Source organism: Oryx dammah, unplaced genomic scaffold, assembly GCF_014754425.2.
Source record: "Oryx dammah isolate SB20612 unplaced genomic scaffold, SCBI_Odam_1.1 HiC_scaffold_3, whole genome shotgun sequence".
NCBI lineage: Eukaryota > Metazoa > Chordata > Mammalia > Artiodactyla > Bovidae > Oryx > Oryx dammah.
Window position 1 is genome coordinate 97,847,884 of NW_024070187.1, and position 27,191 is coordinate 97,875,074.

The following is a 27,191-nucleotide window of genomic DNA, read 5'->3' on the forward strand; positions in this document are numbered from 1 at the left end:
TTGAGTTCAAAAGCCAATGTTTCGGTCAAGCTTTGCTGGAAGCTCCCAGTCATATTCGATCTCCTTTTCTTCTGAACTCATTTCTCCATTTATTCATGCATTCCATAAACAATTATTAAGAACCTGCTGGATACCAGGAGATTTGATAGATGCCTAGGATGAAAGGGTAGATGCCTAGAAACTAAGATGAATAAGACACAGTTCCTAGACCTAGTCTAGTGAGGAGGACAGAGAATTGAGCAGATGAATGCATTGGCATGGGATGCAAGTAACAAAGGTGTGCACATGGCCCTCAGAGCCCCTGAGAGAAACTCTTGTCCAACAGCAGTTACTTATACCTCTGGTTCCCCTGGGACGGTAAGGAATCTGCTTGCAATGCAGGAGACCCGGGTTTGATCCCTAGGTTAGGGGGATCCCCTGGAGAAGGAAATGGCAAACCACTCCAGTATTCTTGCCCAGAGAATTCCATGGACAGAGAAACCTGGGGGGCCACAGTCCATGGGGTCATAAAGAGTAGGACATGACTGAGCAACTAACACTCACTGACTGGCTCACACTCCCTTTGATTTTCTTTGTCTCATAGTTTATCAGTAACATAACTATCCTCCTCATTATATCATGAATTCCTTGAGGCCAGATGCTGTCTTATTTGTCTTTGTATGCCTTCAGAATCTTTCACAATATGTTACAAGCAGTAGGTGTCCAATAAATTTATTCTGAATGTATTATCAATATGTGGATAAAATGAAGCCATCAGCAATGAGCACTTGCAAGTGCCTTGGTCTGCCTTGAAAGATCCATATTCTGTTAAAAGAAACACACAGAGAATACATTATTATAAGAAGTAGAGTATTAAAGCCAAGCAGCCTGAGTTCAAATGCCTATATTAGTCTTCAATAACTGTTTACATTAGGCAACTTCCTTCATCAAACTGTATCTCAATTTCTTCATCTGTTAAATAGAAGTGATGATAACGGTATTTACCACTGAGAGTTGCTATAAGAATTAGAGGAATTAGTGAAGTGAAAGTCACTCAGTCACGTCCATCTCTTTGTGACCCCATAGACTATACAGTCCATGGAATTCTCCAGGCCAGAATACTGGAGTGGGCAGTCTTTCCCTTCTCCAGGGGATCTTTCCAACCCAGGGATAGAAGCCAGGTCTCCTGCATTGCAGGTGGATTATTATTTTTAATTTAATTAATTTATTTTAATTGGAGGCTAATTACTTTACAATATTGTATTGATTTTGCCATACATCAACATGAATCCACCACGGGTGTACACGTGTTCCCAATCCTGAACCCCCCTCCCACCTCCCTCCCCATACCATCCCTCTGGGTCATCCCAGTGCACCAACCCCGAGGATCCTGTATCATGCATCGAACCTAGCCTGGCGATTCATTTCTTATATGATATTATACATGTTTCAATGCCATTATCCCAACTCATCCCACCCTCTCCCTCTCCCACAGAGTCCAAAAGACTGTTCTATACATCTGTGTCTCTTTTGCTGTCTTGCATACAGGGTTATCATTACCATCTTTCTAAATTCCATATATATGTGTTAGTATACTGTATTGGTGCTTTTCTTTCTGGCTTACTTCACTCTGTATAATAGGCTCCAGTTTCATCCACCTCATTAGAATTGATTCAAATGTATTCTTTTTAATGGCTGAGTAATATTCCATTGTGTATAGGTACCACAGCTTTCTTATCCATTCATATGCTGATGGACATCTAGGTTGCTTCCATGTCCTGGCTATTATAAACAGTGCTGCGAAGAACACTGGGGTACTCGTGTCTCTTTCAATTCTGGTTTCCTTGGTGTGTATTCCCAGCAGTGGGATTGCTGAGTCATAAGGCAGTTCTATTTCCAGTTTTTTACGGAATCTCCACACTGTTCTCCATAGTGGCTGTACTAGTTTGCATTCCCACCAACAGTGTAAGGGGGTTCCCTTTTCTCCACACCCTCTCCAGCATTTATTGCTTGTAGACTTTTGGACAGCAGCCATTCTGACTGGCATGAAATGGTACCTCATTGTGGTTTTGATTTGCATTTCTCTGATCATGAGTGATGTTGAGCATCTTTTCATGTGTTTGTTAGCCATCTGTATGTCTTTTTTTGGAGAAATGTCTATTTAGTTCTTTGGCCCATTTTTTGATTTGGGTCATTTATTTTTCTGGAATTGAGCTGCAGGAGTTGCTTGTACATTTTTTTGAGGTTAGTTGTTTGTCAGTTGCTTCATTTGCTATTATTTTCTCCCATACTGAAGGCTGTCTTTTCACCTTGCTTATAGTTTCCTTTGTTGTGAAGAAGCTTTTAATTTTAATTAGGTCCCATTTGTTTATTTTTGCTTTTATTTCCAGTATTCTGGGAGTGGGTCATAGAGGATCCTGCTGTGATTTATGTCGAAGAGTGTTTTGCCTATGTTCTCCTCTAGGAGTTTTATAGTTTCTGGTCTTACATTTAGGTCCTTAATCCATTTTGAGTTTATTTTTGTGTATGGTGTTAGAAAGTGTTCTAGTTTCATTCTTTTAGAAGTGGTTGGCCAGTTTTCCAAGCACCACTTGTTAAAGAGATTATCTTTAATCCATTGTATATTCTTGCCTCCTTTGTCAAAGATAAGGTGTCCATATGTGTATGGATTTATCTCTGGGCTTTCTATTTTGTTCCATTGATCTATATTTCTGTCTTTGTGCCTGTACCATACTGTCTTGATGACTGTGGCTTTGTAGTAGAGCGTGAAGTCAGGCAGGTTGATTCCTCCAGTTCCATTCTTCTTTCTCAAGATTGCTTTGGCTATTCGAGGTTTTTTGTATTTCTATACAAATTGTGAAATTGTTTGTTTAGCTCTGTGAAAAATACCGTTGGTAGCTTGATAGGGATTGCATTGAATCTATAGTTTGCTTTGGGTAGTATACTTATTTTCACTATATTGATTCTTCCGATCCATGAACATGGTATATTTCTCCATCTGTTAGTGTCCTCTTTGATTTCTTTCACCAGTGTTTTAAAGTTTTCTATATATAGGTCTTTAGTTTCTTTAGGTAGATATATTCCTAAGTATTTTATTCTTTTCGTTGCAATGGTGAATGGAATTGTTTCATTTCTTTTTCTACTTTCTCATTATTAGTTTATAGGAATGCAAGGGATTTCTGTGTGTTGATTTTATATCCTGCAACTTTACTATATTCATTGATTAGCTCTAGTAATTTTCTGGTGGAGTCTTTAGGGTTTTCTATGTAGAGGATCATGGCATCTGCAAACAGTGAAAGTTTTACTTCTTCTTTTCCACTTTGGATTCCTTTTATTTCTTTTTCTGCTCTGATTGCTGTGGCCAAAACTTCCAGAACTATGTTGAATAGTAGTGGTGAAAGTGGGCACCCTTGTCTTGTTCCTGACTTTAGGGGAAATGTTTTCAATTTTTCACCATTGAGGATAATGTTTGCTGTGGGTTTGTCATATAGCTTTTATTATGTTGAGGTATGTTCCTTCTATTCCTGCTTTCTGGAGAGTTTTTATCATAAATAGATGTTGAATTTTGTCAAAGGCTTTCTCTGCATCTATTGAGATGATCATATGGCTTTTATTTTTCAATTTGTTAATGTGGTGTATTACATTGATTGACTTGCGGATATTGAAGAATCCTTGCATCCCTGGGATAAAGCCCGCTTGGTCATGGTGTATGATCTTTTTAATGTGTTGTTAGATTCTGACTGCTAGAATTTTGTTAAGGATTTTTGCATCTATGTTCATCAGTAATATTGGCCTGTAGTTTTCTTTTTTTGTGGCATCTTTGTCAGGTTTTGGTATTAGGGTGATGGTGGCCTCATAGAATGAGTTTGGAAGTTTACCTTCCTCTGCAATTTTCTGGAAGAGTTTGAGTAGGATAGGTGTTAGCTCTTCTCTAAATTTTTGGTAGAATTCAGCTGTGAAGCCATCTGGACCTGGGCTTTTGTTTGCTGGAAGATTTCTGATTACAGTTTCAATTTCCGTGCTTGTGACGGGTCTGTTAAGATTTTCTATTTCTTCCTGGTTCAGTTTTGGAAAGTTGCACTTTTCTAAGAATTTGTCCATTTCTTCCATATTGTCCATTTTATTGGCATATAATTGCTGATAGTAGTCTCTTATGATCCTTTGTGTTTCTGTGTTGTCTGTTGTGATCTCTCCATTTTCGTTTCTAATTTTATTGATTTGATTTTTCTCCCTTTGTTTCTTGATGAGTCTGGCTAATGGTTTCTCAATTTTATCTATCCTTTCAAAGAACCAGCTTTTGGCTTTGTTGATTTTTGCTATGGTCTCTTTTGTTTCCTTTGCATTTATTTCTGTCCTAATTTTTAAGATTTCTTTCTTTCTACTAACCCTGGGGTTCTCCATTTCTTCCTTTTCTAGTTGCTTTAGGTGCAGAGTTAGGTTATTTATTTGACTTTTTTCTTGCTTCTTGAGGTATGCCTGTATTGCTATGAACTTACCCCTTCAGTTCAGTCGCTCAGTCCTGTCCAATTCTTTGCGACCCCATGAATCTCAGCATGCCAGGCCTCCCTGTCCATCACCAACTCCCAGAGTTCACTCAGGCTCACATCCTTCGAGTCAGTGATGCCATCCAGCTATCTCATCCTCTGTCATCCCCTTCTTCTCCTGCCCCCAATCCCTTAGCACTACTTTTACAGTGTCCCACAGGTTTGAGGTTGTTGTGTTTTATTTTCATTCGTTTTTATGCATATTTTGATTTCTTTTTTGATTTTTTTCTGTGATTTGTTGGTTATTCAGAAGTGTGTTGTTCAGCCTCCATATGTTGGAATTTTTAATAGTTTTTCTCCTGTAATTGAGATCTAATCTTACTGCATCATGGTCAGAAAAGATCCTTGGAATGATTTCAATTTTTTTGAATTTACCAAGGCTAGATTTATGGCCCAGGATGTGATCTATCCTGGAGAAGGTTCCATGCGCACTTGAGAAAAAGGTGAAATTCATTGTTTTGGGGTGAAATGTCCTACAGATATCAATTAGGTCTAACTGGTCTATTGTATCATTTAAAGTTTGTGTTTCTTTGTTAATTTTCTGTTTAGTTGATCTATCCATAGGTGTGAGTGGGCTACTAAATCTCCCACTATTATTGTGTTATTGTTAATTTCCCCTTTCATATTTGTTAGCATTTGTCTTACATATTGCAGTGCTCCTATGTTGGGTGCATATATATTTATAATTGTTATATCTTCTTCTTGGATTGATCCTTTGATCATTATGTAGTGTACTTCTTTGTCTCTTTTCACAGCCTTTGTTTTAAAGTCTATTTTATCTGATATGAGTATTGCTACTCTGCAGGTGGATTCTTTACCAGATTCTCTACCAGAGCCACAAGGTAAGCGATCTGTTCATTAAGAGTACTTAGAGAAGTTTCTCAATGGTAGCTCTCAATAACCATTAGCTGTCATTCTCCTCCTAAACAGATTCAAAGACCTTCACTCCTGTAGAACATGGACTACTCAAGGCTGATCAAAAATCTGAATTCCATAGATAAAACATTTAGTTTCAAGCTTTTGTACTTCTTGCATGTCTATTTGCAATGCTAGTCTCCTAAAAATGCACAAACTGCTGGTTTATAACATTTACAATACTCTTTAACTTTTTTTTAACCACACAAGAAAGTATAATGCCATCTTGGCATTCGAAATGTCCAGTTTGAAATGATCAACTCTATTCATTGACTAACATCAATGTGAAAAGCCTTTAATAAAAATAACAAATAAATATTCCCATTTATGATGTTGCTGCTATGCTGTCATGTACTTTACATATATTGTTTCCAATTCTTATAACAATATGAAAATAGATGCTATTTGATCCATTTTAGGGAGAAGGCAATGGCACCCCACTCCAGTACTCTTGCCTGGAAAATCTCATGGACAGAGGAGCCTGGTCCATGGGGTCTCAAAGAGTCGGACATGACTGAGTGACTTCACTTTCACTTTTTACTTTCATGAATTGGAGAAGGAAATGGCAACCCACTCCAGTGTTCTTGCCTGGAGAATCCCTGGGATGGGAGAGCCTGGTGGGCTGCCGTTTATGAGGTTGCACAGAGTCGGACATGACTGAAGCAACTTAGCAGCAGCAGATCCATTTTATAGATGATAAAATTGAGGCTCGGGGAGGTCAGGATCTTCACCCAATGGTTCCACTATTGCAATTAGTTTGACACACCCTAGTGCTATCTTAGGGCTTCCCTGGTGGCTCATATGGTAAAGAATCTGCGTGCAATGCAGGAGATCCAGGTTTTATCACCCTAGTCTTTTCACTCTTTACATTATGCCTCTAATTAGCTTTAGTTTACTCTTGGCTTCATTATCCTCCATCTGCTTGTTCAGCACCATTAGAAGGATGAAATTTCCAGACAGAAGTAGGAATGGTTGAATATAAATTTGAGCACTTAAAATACTTTACCATATAATTTCAATAATTTCATGTGATTCAAGGTGGAAACAAGGTTCCAAGTCCCCTGATGCCACTCCTACTTTCCAGACAATTCTATAGCAAGGTTGACTGACATATGGCTACCAATTTGACTTTCTGAGGTTGGTAGCCAGGGCCTCTGTTTGCCAGTTTCAATATTTGATAGCCATTAAAGCTAGTTTATCCTTTTTCATATATTTAAACTCTTTTTGCATGCAAAACCCATTAGCTTTTATTCTGTCCACTACAGAATTTAGAGACAGCTGGTCATTGCCATCTTTACAATTATCCTTCAAATGGTCTAAGGCAAAACTGTCCAAGAGAAATATTGGGTTGGCCAAAAAGATCATTCAGGTTTTTCTGTAAGACACTAAGAAAAACCAGAATGAACTTTTTGGCTAACTGAATAGAACACAAGCCACACTTGTAATTTTTAGTGTCTGTGTTTCATGCACTGGATGGTGGATTCTTTACCACTGAGCCACCAGGGAAACCCACTTGATATCTTAGGGGGACATTATTCAATCTATTATAAATAGGTTAAAATATATCATAAATAATATATTTTATTTGATCCAATAGATCTAAAATATTTCCATTTCAAAATGTAATCAACATTTAATACTGTCTTCCAAATCTGGTGTGTGTGCATACATATTTTTATATTTACAATACATCTCAATTAGATTTAACCACACCTTAACTGTTCAGAAGCCACATGTGGCCAACCAACCAATCCTGTTGGTTTTTGAACAGCAGAAACCAACACAGCATTGTAAAGAAATTATCTTTCAATAAAAAAAGCCCCATTTTAAAAAGAAGAAAGTTGACTTGTAGGGGTGAGGGTATAAGGGGGAGTTGTGTTGTGAAACTCTTAACAAACCAGCTAAGACATGATGGCAGCTTGTACAATAGTAGAGTAAGGAATGCTTTAATTTTCTCATCAAATAGTTTCTTTCCTTGCTCAGAAGCAAAGAATCGTCAACCAGTTTCCTCAATAAAGGTGTCTGTATTCAATTTTTTTCTTTTTATCACCATAAGTATGATTCCTATCTTTCTGCTTCATAGGATTGCTGTGAAGATTAAATTATGAAAGCTTTTTTAGAAAATGTAAACCACTATATAGTCCTTTAAAAGCCACCCAACTATGTTGCCAAAGTCTCCTGGTCAGTATTTCATGGTCATTCATGCTCACCACTTGGTCGTAACTGAGGACTGCAACAAAACAGCAAAAATAAAGGAGTGAGCCACTCTGCAGACTAGAGTGGGAAGCTTGAGCAGTACAGCTGGTTATGGATAAAGAAACAGGAGGGGCATAGAATCAGTGTCTAGAGAAACATCAGAAAGCAGTGAGTCAATTTCAGCACAGAAAATATGCTTTTATTCACACTCAGCAAACGTATTGTGTCCTAGGCAGAGTGCTAGGTGCTAGCGATGCAATGGTGAAAGGAAAAAAAGATACAGTCCCCGCCCCCTTGCAGTTTAGAGTCTGGAGAGGAGGCAAAAATCAATGAAATGGGAAAACTGCAACTGTGATCTTTTCTACCAAGAAGCAGAACATGATTCTCTGAGAGGGAGCTTTTGACCTTTGTCAGGGGGGTCAGAGACAATTTCCTTAAGGAAATGATGATTAAGCTGAGACATGAAGCATAAATAAGAATTAATTCAGTGGAGAGGAGAGGAAAAGACATTGCACGCAAAAGAAACTCAAGAGCAGTGTCCCTTCTGTGAAAGGAATCATGATGAGATGAGGGACGAAAGCCAGCATGGTTAAGGTTCAGAAAAGAAGCTGGAGGACCAGGCACAGGATGAAACCAGAGCAGTAGGAGGGGACACAATTATGTGAGCATGGATGAGAGTTTCATCTTTTCCCTACAGTAAACAGTAATTCACTGACAAGTTTTGTGCCTTGAAAAGATCATTCTGCTGGAGTGTGAGGAATGGTTTCTTGGGGGCACAAGGGTAGATGCAGGTTGGAGAAGGGACAAGAAGTCTGGGCAATACGGCACGCTAAAAAATACAGAACAGTCCTTGCATCACCTTGTTCTTTCATATCTCACATCTAATCCTTTAGGAAATCCTGTTGGCTGAATCCAAATGAATCCTTTTATCACTTCTAATAGAAAACTATTATCCAAGATGCCATAATTTCTCCTATGGATTAAATCAATTATCTTGTTTGGTCTCCATGCTGCCAATATGGACCCTATAGTTTTTTATTCTACACAGAGAAGCCAAGAGGATTCTCCTAAAATGGAAGTCAAACCATGTCACTGGCAAGTTCAACACCCATCTTGCTCAGAATGAAAGCCAATGTGTTTATAGGAGGTGCTTCCTGATCTGGCCCCCAAATATGACCTCATCTCTCACCACTCGCCCCTTGGTCATGTGGTCAACTTGGTCTTCTTTAAACAAACCAAGTATCAGCCTCACTCAGAGCCTTGGCACTTGCTGTACCATCTGCCTGGAATATTCTTTTCTTAGACACGCAAGCTCCCTTAGATCAAAGTCACCATTTTTATCTCCATTTAGCCCCTTATCATTTGGGTCCCCCAATTAAAACCACAACTCCACATTTTAGACCAAAGAAGGTGAGGGATCAAACTGCAGAGGTACCTGGAAGGAAGGCACTCCAAGCTTCAGGAATCACAAATATCAAACCCCGAGGCAGGAGCTCGAAGAACAAGGAAACCAACCAGGTGGAGGGGTGTTGGTTGAAGGTAGGGTGGGAAGGGCTGGCTGTGCTCAAAGTAACAAAGACAAGTTCATGTGGAACTTGCATGCACATCTTTGTGAGGATGTTGCTTTCACTCTGAGATGAGAAGTCATTGCAGGGTTCAAAGCAGAGGTGTGGCATGAGCTGATGTATTTTAATAGGTAGGTTCTGGATGATGTATTGAAAACTGACTGGGAGAAGGGGAAGGTGGGATAAATTGGGAGATTAGGATTGACATATATACACTGCCAGGGGCTTCCCTGATAGCTCAGTTGGTAAAGAATCTGCTTGCAATTCAGGAGACCCTGGTTCGATTCCTGGGTCCGGAAAGTCTGCTGAAGAAGGGATAGGATACCCACTCCAGTATTCTTGGACTTCCCTTATGGCTCAGCTGGTAAAGATGTCTGCAATGCAGGAGACTTGGGTTTGATCCCTGGGTTAGGAAGATCCCCTGGTGAAGGGAAAGGCTACCCACTCCAGTATTCTGGCCAGGAGAATTCCATGGACTGTATAGTCCATGGGGTTGCAAACAGTTGGACATGATTGAGAGACTTTCACTTCACTATATGAACTGCAATTTGTAAAATAGGTAGTAAGAAGCTGTTGTATAACACAGGGAGCTCAGCTTGGTGCTCCGTGATGACCTAGATAGGTGGGATGAGGGTGAGGAGGATCAAGAGGGAGGGGATATATGTATACATATAGCTGGTTCACTTGGTTGTACAGCAAAAACTAATACAACATTGCAAAGCAATTCTACCTCAAAAAATTTAATTAATTAAGAAAGAAAGAGATATATGTAAACTTAAGACTGATTCACATTTTTGTACAGCAGAAACCAACACAGCATTATAAAGAAATTATCTTTCAATTAAAAAAAAAAAGCCCCGTTTTAAAAAGAAGAAAGTTGACTTGTAGGGGCAAGGGTAGAAGGGGGAGTTGAGTTGTGAAACTCTTAACAAACCAGCTAAGACATGATGGCAGCTTGTACAAAGCTCACAGCAGTGGAGGTGGTGAGAAGTGTTCAGAGTCTGGATCTATTTTGAAGTTAGAGCCAATGGAATTGGCTGAAAGACCAAGGGTGTGGTGTGAGAGAAAGAAATTGAGATCAGGGTTCGGAGCAGTTGGAAAGGAGGGCAGTCATTCACTGGGAATAATGAACAGCAGACCACTTGGGATGCTGGCTTCAAATGACCATTTGATGTCCAAGTGGAGACATCAGAGAGGCTGCAGCATGCATTCGGGGGAGGGGTCTGGGCTGGATATATACATCTGGGAGGCATCAGTGCATAGATGGGCTTCCCTGGTGGCTCAGATGGTAAAGCATTTGCCTGCAATGGAGGAGACCTGGGTTCAATCCCTGGGTTAGGAAGATCCCCTGAAAAATAAATGGAAACCCACTCCAGTATTCTTGCCTGGAGAATCCCATGGACAGAGGAGCCTGGCAGGCTACAGCCCATGGGGTATCTTCAGCCCTGAACTCGGGTGAGTCACCAAGGGAATGGTAGCTGCTAGCCATTAAAGTGAAGTGAAAGTGAAATGGGTTCAGTCATGTCCGACTCTTTGCGACCCCATGGACTATACAGTCCATGGAATTCTCCAGGCCAGAATACTGGAGTGGTTAGCCTTTCCTTTCTCCAGGAGATCTTCCCAACCCAGGGACTGAACCCATGTTTCCCACATTGCAGGCATATTCTTTACCAGCTGAGCCACAAGGGAAGCCCAAGAACACTGGAATGAGTAGATTAACCCTTCTCCAGCAGATCTTCCCCACCTAGGAATTCAACTGGGGTCTCCTGCATTACAGGCAGATTCTTTACCAACTGAGATATCAGGGAAGCCCAGCCATTAAAGGGATCTTCTATAAAATCTTCTATAAAAGGAGTAGGTTCACACTTTAAACACACTGAGAAAATGGTTGTTCTGGGCTGTAACCTACTAAATGGGAAGGAGCTTCCCACAGCCAGGTGAAAGAAACGAAGTAATGTGGGTAGATGATTGTTCCAAGGGTCTGAACTACAGCTCACAGGCACCAGTGCTGAGTCAACCTCACAAAGAACAAGCAGCCAGAAGCAACCCGGGCCCGGCTCTCTGTTATAAAAGACTCCAGTCTCCTCGAGGACCAAAGTCCTGGCATGAGTTACAATGTTGAGGTCACCCTGGGCTGATTTATTGTTCTGGGCACAGTTTTATAGCTACACTTCCTCCCACCACATCACCTTCACTTTTATACTCAGCTCTAGCGATTTGTGAAAGCTCCTGGGTCATAATAATTATAATGACGATCCCAATTCTCTGACCACAGCCAAAAGGACAAGCTGCTGTAAACCCAAAGAGGGTTTCCTCCACTGCTGGTCCCAGGGCAGAGAAGACGGCAGGTCTGATGCCCATGGCGTCCACTTCTCACCCCGACTTTACTGCCAGCTTAGTCCTCTAGGAAGGTCTGACCTGGATCATGAAAACGGAAGTCAGAGCACCCTGTTGGTGGGAGGAGGGAGATGATAAAACACAGGGATGCACCAGATGGAGAAGGGTCTCTAACATGTCAAGTACATACATGTTGGTGTAACTGTTCTTTCCACGGCCACCCCTGCTTCCCCACCTCCACCAACATTGTCATCACTGTCACCATCACTAAATAAGGGTTTTCTGGCAGCACACCCCAAATTCTAAGCCACACCACTTCCCCTGTTTCCTCCTCTCCCACCACCCCCACAGCCCTCCTTAGATTTCCAGTCTAAATAAATCCCGCTACTGGGCACATACCCTGAAAAAAACTATCCTGCCAAAAAAGACACTTGTACCCCAATGTTCATTGCAGCACTATTTACAATAGGCAGGACGTGGAAGCAACCTAAATGTCCAGTGACAGATGAATGGAAAAAAGGAGATGTGGCACATATATATATTAGGATATTAGCGATCAAATGAAATGAAATTGGGTCACTTGTAGAGATGTGAATGGACCTGGAGTCTGTCATACAGAGTGAAATAAGTTAGAAAGAAAAAACAAATATCATATATGAAAGGATATATGTGGGATCAGATGAGTCTATTTGCAGGACAGTGATAGAGATGCAAATGTAGAGAAAGGACATGTGGACACAGTGAGGGAAGAGGCTGCTGCTGCTGCTGAGTTGCTTAAGTCGTGTCCGACTCTGTGCAGCCCCATAGATGGCAGCCCACCGGCTCCCCCGTCCCTGGGACTCTCCAGGCAAGAACACTGGAGTGGGTTGCCATTTCCTTCTCCAACGCATGAGAGTGAAAAGTGAAAGTGAAGTCGCTCAGTCGTGTCTGACTCTTAGCGAACCCATGGACTGCAGCCCACCAGGCTCCTCCGTCCATGGGATTTTCCAGGCAAGAATACTGGAGTGGGGTGCCATTGCCTTCCAGTGTGAAATAGACAGCTAGTTGGGAAGCTCTTATATAGCACAGGGAGCTCAGCTCAGTGCTCTGTGATGATCTACGAGGAGGTATGTGGGAGTCCAAAAGGGAGGGGATATGTGTACACATATAGCTGATTCACTCTGATGTACAGCAGAAACTAACAGAACATTGTAAAGCAACCATCCTTCAATTTAAAAAGGCAATGTAAGTAATAACAATAACAAATGAGCAGTCAAAGCCATACCTTGAGCAACCAAAGTTAAGAACATAGTCCTAACTCTCTCCACATTTTGCCCCTCCCTTGCCTTCCTGCCCCATCTCCTGGCAGTTTATAAAGTGGTACTCCTTATTAATCTATGACTCAGGTGTGCTAGCTAATGGCATAATTTTCCTTTTTGATTGTGCTGGCTAAAAATCTCAGGTTAACTGAATCCCAGAGGTTTTGAACTGAAAGCTGCATCTTGAGCATCCCAGGCACAGAGTAGGAGGGACTCAAATAAACAGCCCGGGATGACAACGAGATGCCATTTCCATTGGCACCATGAAAGACTTGACGAAATTTTTGTATATGTCAAGCAATTTATTCAATTAATTCATTTAAAAAATATGTTATGTCCACCAGCTTTGTTCTAAGAATATAGCTGATGTATGAGTGAAGTGATTGTCAATGAACTGAAGATAGGATGAGCAAACTAGATGTTTTCCCTGTATTCATGAAACAAAGTATAGTGACAGAGAAAGATAGTAAGCAAGTGAATACCTCCAAAATATGCACATATACTATGTGAAATGGAGGGAAAGACACAAGTGCTATAAATGAAAATAACGTGACACACCTTTCAGTTTGGATATTTTGGGGGGAAAAGATCATGAACCATTCCCTAAAGAAATGTCAGCTAAGCTCAAATATGCGCAGATAAGAGCCAAGGAAAGAGAAGTGCATGATATGAGAGACGGTCCTTCTCACAGAGAGAACAGGAGGTGCAAAGGTACTGGGGCAGGAAAGAGAAGCTGGAAAAGACTGGCGACAAAATTAAAGTGGCATAGTAGTCGCCAGGGTTGGGGGCCAGAGGGTCCGCTGCAAAGAGACATAAGGTAATGTCTTAGAGAGATGGAAATATTCTGTGTTTTTTTAAATAATTTTATTATATTTACTTATTTAGTTTGACTGTGTTGGGTCTTCCTTGTGGCCTGAGGGCTCAGTAGCTGCAGCACACAGGCTTAGTTGTGGCTTGTGGAATCTTAGTTGCCCGGCCAGGGATCAAACCTGGGTCCCTCGCTTTGGGAGCTCAGAGTCTTAACCACTGGACCATCAGGGAAGTCCTCGAAATATACTATAACTTGATTGAAGTGATTGTTACATAACCATTACTACTGCCAAAATTCACTTAAAATCACTGAATTTTATTGTATATAAATTATTCCTAATCAAAGCTTGGTGGGGGCAATGACCATTTTCCAGTTTTCTTTTTTATGTCTCAATTTAAGGTGCACACTAATCTTCAGTCAGTTCAGCCTCTCAGTCGTGTCCAACTCTTTGCGACCCCATGAATCGCAGCACGCCAGGCCTCCCTGTCCATCACCATCTCCAGAAGTTCACTCAGACTCGCGTCCACTGAGTCCGTGATGCCATCCAGCCATCTCATCCTCTGTCGTCCCCTTCTCCTCCTGCCCCCAATCCATCCCAGCATCAGAGTCTTTTCCAATGAGTCAACTCTTCGCATGAGGTGGCCAAAGTACTGGAGTTTCAGCTTTAGCATCATTCCTTCCAAAGAAATCCCAGGGCTGATCTCCTTCAGAATGGACTGGTTGGATCTCCTTGCAGTCCAAGGGACTCTCAAGAGTCTTCTCCAACACCACAGTTCAAAAGCATCAATTCTTCGGCTCTCAGCCTTCTTCACAGTCCAACTCTCATATCCATACATGACCACAGGAAAAACCACAGCCTTGACTAGATGGACCTTAGTCGGCAAACTAATGTCTCTGCTTTTGAATATGCTATCTAGGTTGGTCATAACTTTTCTTCCAAGGAGTAAGCGTCTTTTAATTTCATGGCTGCAATCACCATCTGCAGTGATTTTGGAGCCCCCAAAAATAAAGTCTGACACTGTTTCCACTGTTTCTCCATCTATTTCCTGTGAAGTGATGGGACCGGATGCCATGATCTTCATTTTCTGAATGTTGAGCTTTAAGGCAACTTTTTCGCTCTCCACTTTCACTTTCATCAAGAGGCTTTTTAGCTCCTCTTCACTTTCTGCCATAAGGGTGGTGTCATCTGCATATTCAAGGTTATTGATATTTCTCCCAGCAATCTTGATTCCAGCTTGTGCTTCTTCCAGTCCAGCGTTTCTCATGATGTACTCTGCATATAAGTTAAATAAGCAGGGTGACAATATACAGCCTTGACATACTCCTTTTCCTATTTGGAACCAGTCTGTTGTTCCGTGTCCAGTTCTAACTGTTGCTTCCTGACCTGCATACAGATTTCTCAAGAGGCAGGTCAGGTGGTCTGGTATTCCCATCTCTTGAAGAATTTTCCACAGTTTATTGTGATCCACACAGTCAAAGGCTTTGGCATAGTCAAGAAAGCAGAAGTAGATGTTTTTCTGGAACTCTTGTTTTTTCCATGATCCAGTGGATGTTGGCAATTTGATCTCTGGTTCCTCTGCCTTTTCTAAAACCAGCTTGAACATCAGGGAGTTCACGGTTCATGTATTGCTGAAGCCTGGCTTGGAGAATTTTGAGCATTACTTTACTAGCATGTGAGATGAGTGCAATTGTGCGGTAGTTTGAGCATTCTTTGGCATTGCCTTTCTTTGGAATTGGATTGAAAACTGACCTTTTCCAGTCCTGTGGCCACTGCTGAGTTTTCCAAATTTGCTGGCATATTGAGTGCAGCACTTTCACAGCATCATCTTTCAGGATTTGAAATGGCTCAACTGGAATTCCATCACCTCCACTAGCTTTGTTCATAGTGATGCTTTCTAAGGCCCACTTGACTTCACATTCCAAGATGTCTGGCTCTAGATTAGTGATCACATCATCATGATTATTTTGGTTGTGAAGATCTTTTTTGTACAGTTCTTCCATGTATTCTTGCCACCTCTTCTTAATATCTTCTGCTTCTGTTAGGTCCATACCATTTCTGTCCTTTATTGAGCCCATCTTTGCATGAAATGTTCCCTTGGTATCTCTAATTTTCTTAAAGAGATCTCTAGTCTTTCCCATTCTGTTGTTTTCCTCTATTTCTTTGCATTGATCACTGAAGAAGGCTTTCTTATCTCTTCTTGCTATTCTTTGGAACCTTGCATTCAGATGCTTATATCTTTCCATTTCTCCTTGGCTTTTCGCCTCTTCTTTTTACAGCTATTTGTAAGGCCTCCCCAGACAGCCATTTTGCTTTTTTGCATTTCTTTTCCATGGGGATGGTCTTGATCCCACACTAATCTTACTTCACCTAATATGCAAACAAAGCAGAGACATGCACAAAATATTAAATTCAGTGTATTTGTGTATGAATTTACTTACTTATTTACTTAATTTATTCATGGTTCATGTGTTTTTAAAAATAATTTAAGTTGGAAAGGGGAGATTTCGGATTCAAAAGACCATTTGATATTTATATTTTCACATCTAAAATTAAAGCATTTGAACTTCTGAGCCTCTTTCCTCATCTGTGAAAATGGAGAGAAAATATCCCTCATATGTTGTTGAACAATTATCTCATTTAATCTCTTTGGAAGATGTCAGTGCTAATAGACACAAAGTAGGGCTGCTGTCTATGGGGTCGCACAGATTCGGACACGACTGAAGCGACTTAGCAGCAGCAGCAGCAGGTCCTCAAGTACTAGCATTCTCTTTTGTATCTAAAGTTCAAGACCCACTCTTGGGCAGATATCTAGAAAAGATGAAAACTCTAATTGGAAAAGATATGTGCACCTCACTGTTCATAGCAGCATTATTTACAATAGACAAGCTATGAAAGCATCTTAAGTACCCAACAACAGATGAAAGGATAAAGAAACTGTGGTAAATATATACAATGGAATATACTCAGTCATAGAAAAGAATGAAATAATGTCATTTGCAGCAACATGGATAGACCTAGAGATTATCATAGTAAGTCAAGTAAGTCAGATAAAGACAAATATGATATCACTCATATATAGAATCTAAAAATATGATACAAATGAACTTATTTCCAAAATAGACTCACAGTCACAGAAAACTATACTCAATATCTTGCAATAACCTATAATGGAAAAGAATCTTTAATGGAATATATTTAGGTACAACTGAACCACTTTGTCATACACTTGAAACTAACACAACATTTTAAATTAACTATGTTTTTATTTTGGTAATGAATAATAAATAAATAAAAGTCAAGCAGATTGCCAGATTACTCTGACAGAATCAGCTTCCACTAGAGCTCCTGTGTAACGGTATGTGTTCTGGTTGCAGGCGCCTCTGTGGCAGGACCTTGGGGTGCAGAAGCAGTGGGGGATGGCCATCGCGGTCAAGTGGGGAGAAATCCTCTGTACCTTAACCTGCCCCACCCCAGTGTGGCAGAAACATTGTTATTCAAGATCGTGCCTGAGATCTCATCCACGTGAAGGGACAAAACAGAATGAGACACTTTCAAACCTCTCCAAAGAAAAGTGAAACCAAAATTGCAAAGACAGTATTCAGTTTAGATGCAAAAATAAAATAAAATTGGACACCTACAGAAACTCTCAAATTTACCCCAACATCTATTTTTTCTCTTCTCTCATCCTTTTCTGTTATCTCCTTTTCATGTCGTTACTATGACTTTCTAAAGTCATAAAGATGAAATTTCTAACTTCCCAACGCCTTAAATAGACTAAATTCATTGTTAAAGGCTGAATCAATTCACTCTGACTCCCTTTAGTTTTCAATTCCCCCAAGAAAACCTAGTTTTCAATGGAAAAAGGCCACCCTTTCAACCAAGTTGGGGTGTCTCTGGAGAGAGGAATTGTGTTGATCGTCACCATAAAAATGCACAGGCAGAGGGCAGACAGGCAGAGAGCTTTGGAAAGGCTGGTAGACAAAGGAGGTGTTATGTGTCGTACAACCATTCACTGCAAAGGGATTGTTTAAGTGGAGATGGCCGTTCGACACTCACACAAGAGGGAGCCTTCATCTGGGAATAAAGGCCGCCGCCCGCCTCGGAAGCCCTCCATCTGTCGCTGCCCGTCGCCCCTTCGCTTCCAAGGTGCTGGCTGCTCTCACTGAAAACGCGGATGGATTTGTGCTGCACATGGTCACTTTCGGAAAGCACCGAGAATCTGTCTGTGGGGAGGACAAGCCACAGCTGACTGCTTGCTCCTCCAAGCCAAAGGAGTCTCTATTTGGGGCTCTCTGCTTGCGACTCTCTTTTGATCACTGGTTCTTGATACTTTTCCTTCCTGAACCTCCCCGCCCGCCACCTCCCCCCACCTTTGGATCATTCTAGCCACAAACAAGGCCAGAGATTTGTTAAGCTGCAAAATTTCTTTTGCTTTGGGGTCCAATCCAAGTCAAGGCTTGAGTACAGCACCTTCTTCTGCAAAGAGAGAGAGAGGGAAAAAAAAAAAAAACAAACTCAGTATGAATGTGAGCTCCGGAAAGGGTCTGGCTTTGGCATTTGCAAGCCAGACCCCTACTATCCTATGGAGAGTTAGAAAGTCCTAAAAGTGAAGTCGCTCCATTGTGTCCAACTCTTTGCAGCCCCACGGACTGTAGCCTACCAGGCTCCTCCATCCACGGAACTTTCCAGGCAAGAGTAGTAGAATGGGTTGCCATTTCCTTCTCCAAGGGATCTTCCCGACCCAGGGATCGAACTCAAGTCTCCCGCATTGCAGGCAGACGCTTTACCATCTGAGCCACCATCCTAAGTTACAACAGTTAGCCAGAGAGGAGCAAAGAGTCCTCAGAATGGTGAACCAGCCATGTAGAGCAATTCTCATCCCCACGTGTGTGTCCTTCTCCTTCCGGGTGAGCCCAAGCTCACAGGTGTCATATCTACCCTAAGCTGAGCATCTTGGAGAGTGCCCAGAAGTCGATCCTGAGCTGAACATGTTTGACAACTCAGCTTTACCCCCTTCTATCCATCTAATGCAGATGAGGTGAGTATATTTGTCAGCCCTGTTGCACCTAGCGGAAACTGAGGCACAAATAACAAATAACATGTGAAATAACACAGTCTCAAAAAGAATGACTAACCGGACTCAACTCCTCACTACTAAGTGAGAGTATCACTATGAGATCACATACGCTAGAAACAGCCTCCTGGCTCTTCCAAATAACCACTGCGTCCCCTACAGGACAATGATGTGGCGCGGCACGGGGTGGGGGGTTGGGGGGAGGTGGAGCAGGGAGCGGGAACGGATCAAATTCGTGTTTACTGCTGCCTGTTGCTGAGTCGCATGCATTGATGCACTGTCACCAGGAGTGAAGGGTTTTCTATTTATGTGCTGGAGGGAGACAGTGTGTCAAAGAAGTTGTGTAAAGACAGAATCCAGAAATCAAAACTCTTTTTCTGCAGTATCCCTTCAGGCTTTTGATTAGGCCACCTAAACACATCCTGTCTTAGTTGAAATGTGAAGAATAAACTGTCTTCTGCACAAGGAGATTTTTGATAAGTTATTAAGATTTATGTGGCAAACAGAGATATCCGGTTCAAATTACTAGAAGTTCTCTTATGTAGCATTTGTTTACTCCTCTCATGATATTTATTAAACAAAAAATATAGGTGCTGTTATTCCACCCGATGCGTTCTGGAACACCTGACCCTTTTACGGTGGGTGGATGAATCCCTGGGCTTGCTTTCTTCCAAAAACTTCTACATGAAAGCCAAAAGAGAATTAACAGGGATGTGGGAAGTCACATAAACACAGCTGAAGAAAGCATATTGTCTTGATTTCAGCTTGAAATCTGTGTTAAATTAGTAGTAGGAAGTTTAGCAGCAACGCCTCATTTCTTAAAACATCAATTGTTTTGAGGTTTTATTGCAGCACTATTCACTTTTGTGGGAATTAAAAAATTGAAAACATTTCAAGCTTTCCCTATAAACTCATAAATCCAGAAGATGAATGTACTGATCGTGTTCATTTATTTGTCTTATATTTGGTTTCCTGGGTAGGCTGGCAAGCATGTTTATTTTGTTAATTGTTATAAACTAACCAACATTATAAACTAAGAACTGTTTTGAGATTTTTTAAAAGTCCCCAATAACCTCTTAGAACATTTAGTGTTTAAAGTATATTATGCAGATGTTATTGGAATAACTTTAGGGTCCTAAAGATATTTTTTGACAGGGAGCCCAAATCAGGATTTACATAATGGATTTTGGTCTTGTAAGAGGTATTCATAACTCTTGTTAAATTTCTGCATGCTTTTTCTTTAATTCAAGTTCACCAAAGCTAAAAATGGGGCTAATCCAAGATAAAAGTAGGAACAAAGTGATTAAAATGTTCCTCTATTTTGATAAGGGCACCAGGTTAACAGGCGAACACCATTGTTGATGTCAGCATCCCAAGTCAAAGATAAACATGGTTGGGCTGCTCTTATTTCAGATTCGGGTGACATTTTTCTTTGTTAAAGAGCATTTCTTTTTCTGCAAAAGGGAAGAAAAGTTTTATCTTAAGTTTCCTGGCTTCAGGCCAAGAGAGATCTCGTCTCCCCTCTCTGCCTTCACCCCTTAACAAAAAATAACAAAATTCCTCTTTTTTCATATTTATCTTTGTATTTTTGTTAATATCCTTTTACTTCCATCTCACTAGGACTGTTTTACCTCCTTTTGTGGGGAGTGGGGGTTGGAGGGAAATGGATTCACTTAAATTAATGTTTATTTTAGCCTTTTTTCTTGAAACCCCCATTTAAATGAGTCCATGACTGTGAAAGGTACCAGGTTTCTTGGGGCTGAAGTTGTTAAGTGAGCATAACTTCTTTGTGGCTGTGTCTCTATGGACATTTAAAATGTGTTTTCTTTTGTTTGGGTGAGGTTTACTTTACCGCTGCCTGGTTGTTATAAGAATGGAGTATATCCAGTCATTTGTTTCTAAAAGAATGTGGTTATTAGCTATGTCCTTGGACTTTAACATCAGCTACAAAAACAATGGCTGAGTATACCAGAGTCCATGCAATAAAACTTGAACCTGGGTTCATACAGGGTATTTTAGTAACCCTTCTTCCTATGAAGAGAAACATACATGAGAGAGATTCTCTTCGCTTTAAGCAGTGGGAGGAACTGATCCTAGCTCAGCTTCTACAGGGCGCCATATAGTGAAAAGCCAGTCGGACCAGGTATTAGAAGACCCTGTGAGTGAATCTTATACTGGCATTTAAGACCTTCTTCATCAGTTGGTGTTTCTGAACTGTGGTGTTGGAGAAGACTCTTGAGAGTCCCTTGAACTGCAAGGAAATCAAACCAGTCAATCCTAAAGGAAATCACTCTTGAGTATTCATTGGAAGAACTGATGCTGAAGCTGAAGCTCCAATACTTTGGCCACCTGATGAGAACTGACTCACTGGAAAAGCCCCTGATGCTGGGAAAGACTGAAGGTGGGAGGAGAAGGGGAGGACAGAGGACAAGATGGTTGGATGGCATCACCGACTTGATGGACGTGAGTTTGAGCAGGCTCTGGGAGTTGGTGATGGACAGGGAAGTCTGGCGTGCTGCAGTCCATGGGGTTGCAAAGTCGGACACGACTAAGCGACTGACCTGAACTGAACTTCTTCACCAAGAACTCCCTTTATTACTTTCTTTTACCTGGGCCACATCTTTGAAAGATTAGCTCTATCAAATACAATGTTTCCAAGGTAGAAAATTAAATATTTGTGCCATTTTTTCCTTCATAAATGATCTATATTTAATCCAATGAATAGTTCAGACAGATGACCATGTTACCATAATGAGCAGTTTTAAAACAATGAAAGTTGATGTTGTAATTCTCTTAGACAGCTTGACTGAGGGTGAATCTGTGATTTCCATTAAGTCTTTGGACATAGAAAAATAACTAAAGCTCAAGGCCCAAGGTTGGGAACCATTGGATTACTGTATCTGAATGTCAGTTTTCTCATCTTCAAAATGGGGGAAAATAGCCTCAAGGTTGTTATAAAAATTAAAATTAAATCACATGTGTTAAAGAACTATACAAGAGCCTAGAGATCAACATAAATTATGTACAAGAAATTGTGGGAATATGAACCTTGAATTTCTGAATGTAAAAAAACGTTTGTTTCATAAGAAGATAATACATGTGTCAAAAATCTTTTTGATTTTTCACTTGGCTGTGCTAAGACTATCAACATGGAAATCCATTCTTACTCGAACTTAAAAATAGGTGAACACCCTCAAACCATTTTCTGAGCTAAACAGATAATCCCTTTAATCTAAGATTATCATGTTTTGAGTAGACATGGATTTCCCAGGTGGTGCTAGTGGTAAAGAACCTGCCTGCCAATGCAGGAGATATAAGAGAACTGAGTTCGATCCTTGGGTGGGGAAGATCCCCTGGAGAAGGAAATGGCAGTCCACTCCAGGATTCTTGCTTTGAAAATCCCATGGACAGAGGAGCCTGGTGGGCTACAATCTATGGGGTCAGAGTCAGACACGACTGAAGCAGCTGAGCACAAGGACACTACTTAGGCATGTTTCCAGGAAAGAATTGTTGGTTTGGTGGCTAGAGTAAACATATTTGCCAAACCCACTATCCATTATTTTTTTTTTGGAAATGGCTTCATCCATCATCCTTGTGAGCAGTCATGTTTGTGCTAATCACACTTGTTGGCAACAGACAAGTGGACCAGGAGTGAATACTCACCAAGAAGGACAAACTGAGCCCATCAGATCTCCTCTAGAATGTGTGGCAAAAAAGTAAAAAAGGTAATGTGTAACATAATTCATGGAGACTAAGAATTAAGAGACTGCAAAGAAGCAAGTTTGCAGAGATAAAGGGAGAACTGACTGTGGCAAAGGAAAGCGAAAAAGGGACCGCTTGACCCGCTCCACCCTTTAGGGTGTAAGCCCCGCCTACATTTCCTGCTTTTGGTTTCTGGAACGTCCCGCGATATTTTTTTTTTTTTTTTTTTTTTTTAAATAAGTCCTCTCTTTCCTTTAGTTTCTTTGTGTGTGGCTTGGTTCATTCCAAGCCTGTGTGCCCCACCTAAGAGGTGTCACTGTTAATTTTTAATGTAAGCTGGAGACCCTTCCCCCCCATCCTCCACTGCCTAAAATATAGAGATGTTTCAATGCCAAAAGGCATTCAAGTTAGTAATTAAACATGGAGAGGAGAGAGCCGCTTCGTTCCTTCCTTTAACCAAGGGCTCGGCCCCCTCCCCCAGCTTCTTCCTCTGGAAGGTGCATGAGTGGTGTGGAGAGGGGCCGAGAGTGCGGCTGCGTCTCCTTTCCCCGGGTCCCATCACCGGCGGGATATGGGGCTAACTAGCAAGTGACCCAGACGACGAATTCCATTTCCCAGCAAACACATCTCCTCTGGCCCCGAGAGATTCTGATTTTATTTAAATCCTGCTCAGAATTAAATCCCAGCAACATGAAGCTGAAAAGGAGCTGGGTGTGAAGTGGAGAGGGAAGCGGGTTCCTAACTTGATCTGTCCTAGTGCGGGGGGCTTGCAGTGAGAGACGCTGAGTGTTGGTGAGCGGAGGAGGCAGGGGGCAGCCTTGGTGGGGGTGCAGACCCCTGGGGGGAGAATCCAGAAAGCGTGGGGATTTTACTGTGTTTGGTCCCCTTTCTGGACACATCTGCCTCTGAGTCACCTGCCGGTGAAGCTAGGTCAGGATGCAGATTATGTGATGAAAGAAAGTCATAACCTATTCAGAAGGCTTTGGGAATTTTAAGCAATCTTAAATGTTGAAATGTTTCTCTGGACCGACTTGCCAATAGATCCTTAAAGATGAATTCATCTTAAAAATCCCTTTTAGGTCTTAACGAGAAGAAGAGAGCAAGCTTTAAAGGCGTCTGCTCAGTTTTAGCATCTTCTCCTTCCTGGTCTATTGCCCACTCACTTTCCTAAGGCTCTATCCCATTTTCTAAAGCTTCCAGTGTGCTCCTGAAATCATACATACCCTTCATAAAATTCAGGGATGGGACTTTCCTGGTGGTCCATTGACTGGGACTCCAAGCTCCCAGTACGGGGAGGGGGGTCCTGGGTTCAATCCCTGGTTGGGAAACTGGATCCCACATGGTGTATATTAAAGATCCCATGTACTACAACTGAGACCTGGTGCTGCCTAAATAATTAAATAAATATTTGCAAAAAAAAAAAAAAAATCAAGGATATATCCCATCTAGTCATTCTCATCTAGGCACAAAGGACTGATGAAGTTATAAGTAAAAATACTCCCTGAACAGTGCATTTTAAAATAAGGCAAAACTGACTAGAGACTCATTCTCCAAGTTTGAGAATTAAGGCATCAGCAGCTTGCAGGATGACCTGGAGAAGGTAGCAGGGATCTCATGAGGTTAATTTGAGGGGCTACACTTGTTCCAATGCCACCACATCTGGGCAAACATCTGGTTACACTGGGACGTATCTGGCAAAGAGAATGAGAGTGACCAAGAATCTCAGGAAACTCACTCCTTAGATCCTCACTCCCTCTCCACCCCCAGGTTACCCAACATCTCAAGATCTCTCCAGAATTCCTCAGTGATCCCTAAAGGAAGAAACAAAATCTCTGGAAAACTTCAGTATCAGATAAGCTCTGGAAAAATCACTAACAGACAGATTTAGAATGCCGAACAAAGCCCACGAGTCATATTAAAACATCTTGTTGATGTTCATCAACTTGAAAAAAGTAAAAGACCATTGATTTTGAAGGAAAGGTTCTTAGCAATACCTGGTTTTTCTTCTCCCTGTTCATGGGCCCAGCGATTCCATCCCCTCCAAATCTTTCCCCATCCATATCCATGCAGCCATCACTTCCACCCACCACCCTCAGGAACACACAGGGTCTCCTTAGGCCAAAATCAAAGCAAGGATTGTGTTGGCCAAAAAGTTCATTTGGATTTTTCCAGATGATATGGAAAGGCCCAAATGAACTTTTTGGCCATTCCAATATACTGCTAAGAATCCATTTGCAGTTTGAAGTTAAGATGAGGCAAAGAAGACTACGGGGAGAAAATGATCTAGTAATTCACAGGCACAATTAAAAGAGTGATTCACAAAGTGCTCAATCTGCTCTCCAGTTTTGTTTTGTTTTATTTGATGCACTAAAGCAGAATCTGTTTCTAAAAGAAAATAAGTCAGGTCTTTTCAATACATACTTTCTCCTATATTGTTATTGTTGTTTAGTCACTGAGTTGTGTCTGACTCTTTGTGACCCTATAGACTGTAGCCCGCCAGGCTCCTCTGTCCATGGGATTCTCCTGGCAATAATACTGGAGTGGGTTGTCATTCCCTTCTCCAGGGGATCTTTTCAATCCAGGAATCGAACCCATGTCTCCTGCAATGGCAGGTGGATTCTTTACCACTGAACCACCAGGGAAGCATAATTACAAGTATTCAAAAATGAAGTCTATCCCTGCAAAACTGAAAAGTCTGTCACTGTAGTTACTGGTGGGAGAGGCAACTTTCTTGTTCAAACACGAGTAAAAGAACCCTTTGCATCATGATTCTTCCTGACGAGACTTGCTCTCATATTCTTTGAACACACCTCCAACTGACTTAATAGCATCTGAGCCAGGGAAGTTCACTTCCTCTTTAGGGCAAATGTGATGTGAGCTCGTGATGTGAATTCAGGAGGAACCGTTTCCAAGGGCAGGATGTTGTCTAAGGGAGGATCATTGTCAAGCCATGGAGAAATGGATTTTGTTGTTCATTTACATGATGTTCAGGGCTCGTGAGCCTCAGTTTCTCCATTGTTGCACTTGTATTAAAAAAAAAAAATAGGGCTTCCCAGATGGTGCTAGTGTTAAAGAACCCTCCTGCAATATAGGAGACATAAGGGATGCAGGTTCAATCCCTGGGTTGAGAAGATCCCCTGGAGAAAGGAATGGCTACCCACTCCAGTATCCTTGTCTAGGAAATCCCATGGACAGAGAAGCCTGGTGGGCTGTGGTCCATAGGGTCACAAAAAGTCGGATACGACTGAAGTGGCTTAGCATGCACTTGTACAAAAAATAAGGCTATTTGCGCTTTCTTTTGTGATAGAGTTTGCTGCACCCACCCAAATAAAGGCAGGGCCACAGCACGCAGCCCCTCTTGGGACACACGCTGTGCTTTATTTACCGATAACACAAGTGATAGTGAGGTAATGCGATCCTTCTGTATATGGTCCACACTCTGGTCCTCTCTACTCTCAGCTGGTTTTCTTCTCTTCACTTCCGCATCCCTCATTGCTCAAATTGTTCTTACAGGGAAAATCTAGGCAACAAGGAGGGGAAACTAATGCCATCATGTTTGGCACCACGACCACTAACCACTGTGAAAACCTTTTCTAAAAAGGCTATTATTCCACTCATAATCTGCTCTCATGCTGGCTTTTAACTAACTGGAGGAGTAGCTGCACTAAGGTGGAAAGGTTTGTGACCCATCTGTTGAGTGTATAATTTCCTTTTCATTGGCTAGCACAGCCCAATAAAAAAATATTATTAGGTGCACTAACTCAATCAGCAAACAAATGACAGGCAGATGGCCTTCAAAAACAATACAGACCATGAATGCCACAAAGCCGGCCACCAAGTGGGCCCCAGCTTCCAGGCAGCCTTTGTCTGAGAACACTCCACTGGGTTAAGTGATGCAAAATACAGCAGAAAGAGAGAAGCTGTGTGTAAATGAGGGAGAAGTTAACGACCTCTGAAGCGCTCTGTGAAAGGCAGTGATAATTCTACTGGGGAAAAGAGAGAGAGAGAAAGGCATCCTACTTAAATCATGTGTTTTTGTGATGGTGCTGAAATCCAAAAGATCATTTTCACATGTCACATCAGTTTTAACTCCCTACTGCAGGCAGATTTTCTTTTCTCAATAGGGCCCTTTATCAGATAGAACTTTCTCAAGTTATGTTTTAGCTGAGTGACACAACTGGGTGAGTAGAAGTTTCTGTATAAGAGAACCTTACTGGTTGAATAAAAGGCAGTAAGACAGATGAAAGGGAGAGTAGGAAGGAAGGGAAGGAGGGAGGGAGGGAGGAAGGGAAAAAGAGGGACTTCTCTGGTGGTCCAGTGGTTAAGACTCCTTGCCTCCACTGCGGGGGATGCGGGTTTGATCCCTGGTCAGAAAACTAAGATCCCACAGGCTGGGCTGCTCAGCCAAAAAAAAAAAAAAAGGAAGAGAAAGAGAGAAAGGGAAGAAAGGAAGGGAAGAAAGAAAGAAAAGAAAGAGGCTTAGCTTTTAAATATTTTGAAAGATAGGTGAGGTCAGAAATTGGCTTTGGTAATTTCAAAGAGAATTTAGCACAGGACAGGCCTGCACACAATAACCTCCAGACTGTATCCTGTCTTTTAGATGAAAGATGTCCACCACCAGTGACTATTTTAAAAGTTTTTTCCTTGTATAAATTATGCAAGTTTGTAGCAAAAAAAAAAAAAAGTGAGAAGTACAGAAAGGTCATCCAACATCAGAAAACAATCACTCAAATTTCACCACCCAGAATAACCCTGCTGATAATGTATAA

The 27,191-nt window shown here is 41.4% G+C and overlaps 1 long non-coding RNA gene across 1 annotated transcript in view; it reads right to left on the reverse strand.

Moving 5' to 3' along the window:
• The window catches only part of LOC120861528, a 279,664-nt gene that overhangs the window by 135,502 nt on the left and 116,971 nt on the right, over positions 1 to 27,191 (reverse strand). Inside the window, exon 3 of the long non-coding RNA XR_005720560.1 lies at positions 6,286 to 6,291. This is a non-coding gene — a long non-coding RNA (uncharacterized LOC120861528). The remainder of the gene's footprint in view (positions 1 to 6,285; positions 6,292 to 27,191) is intronic.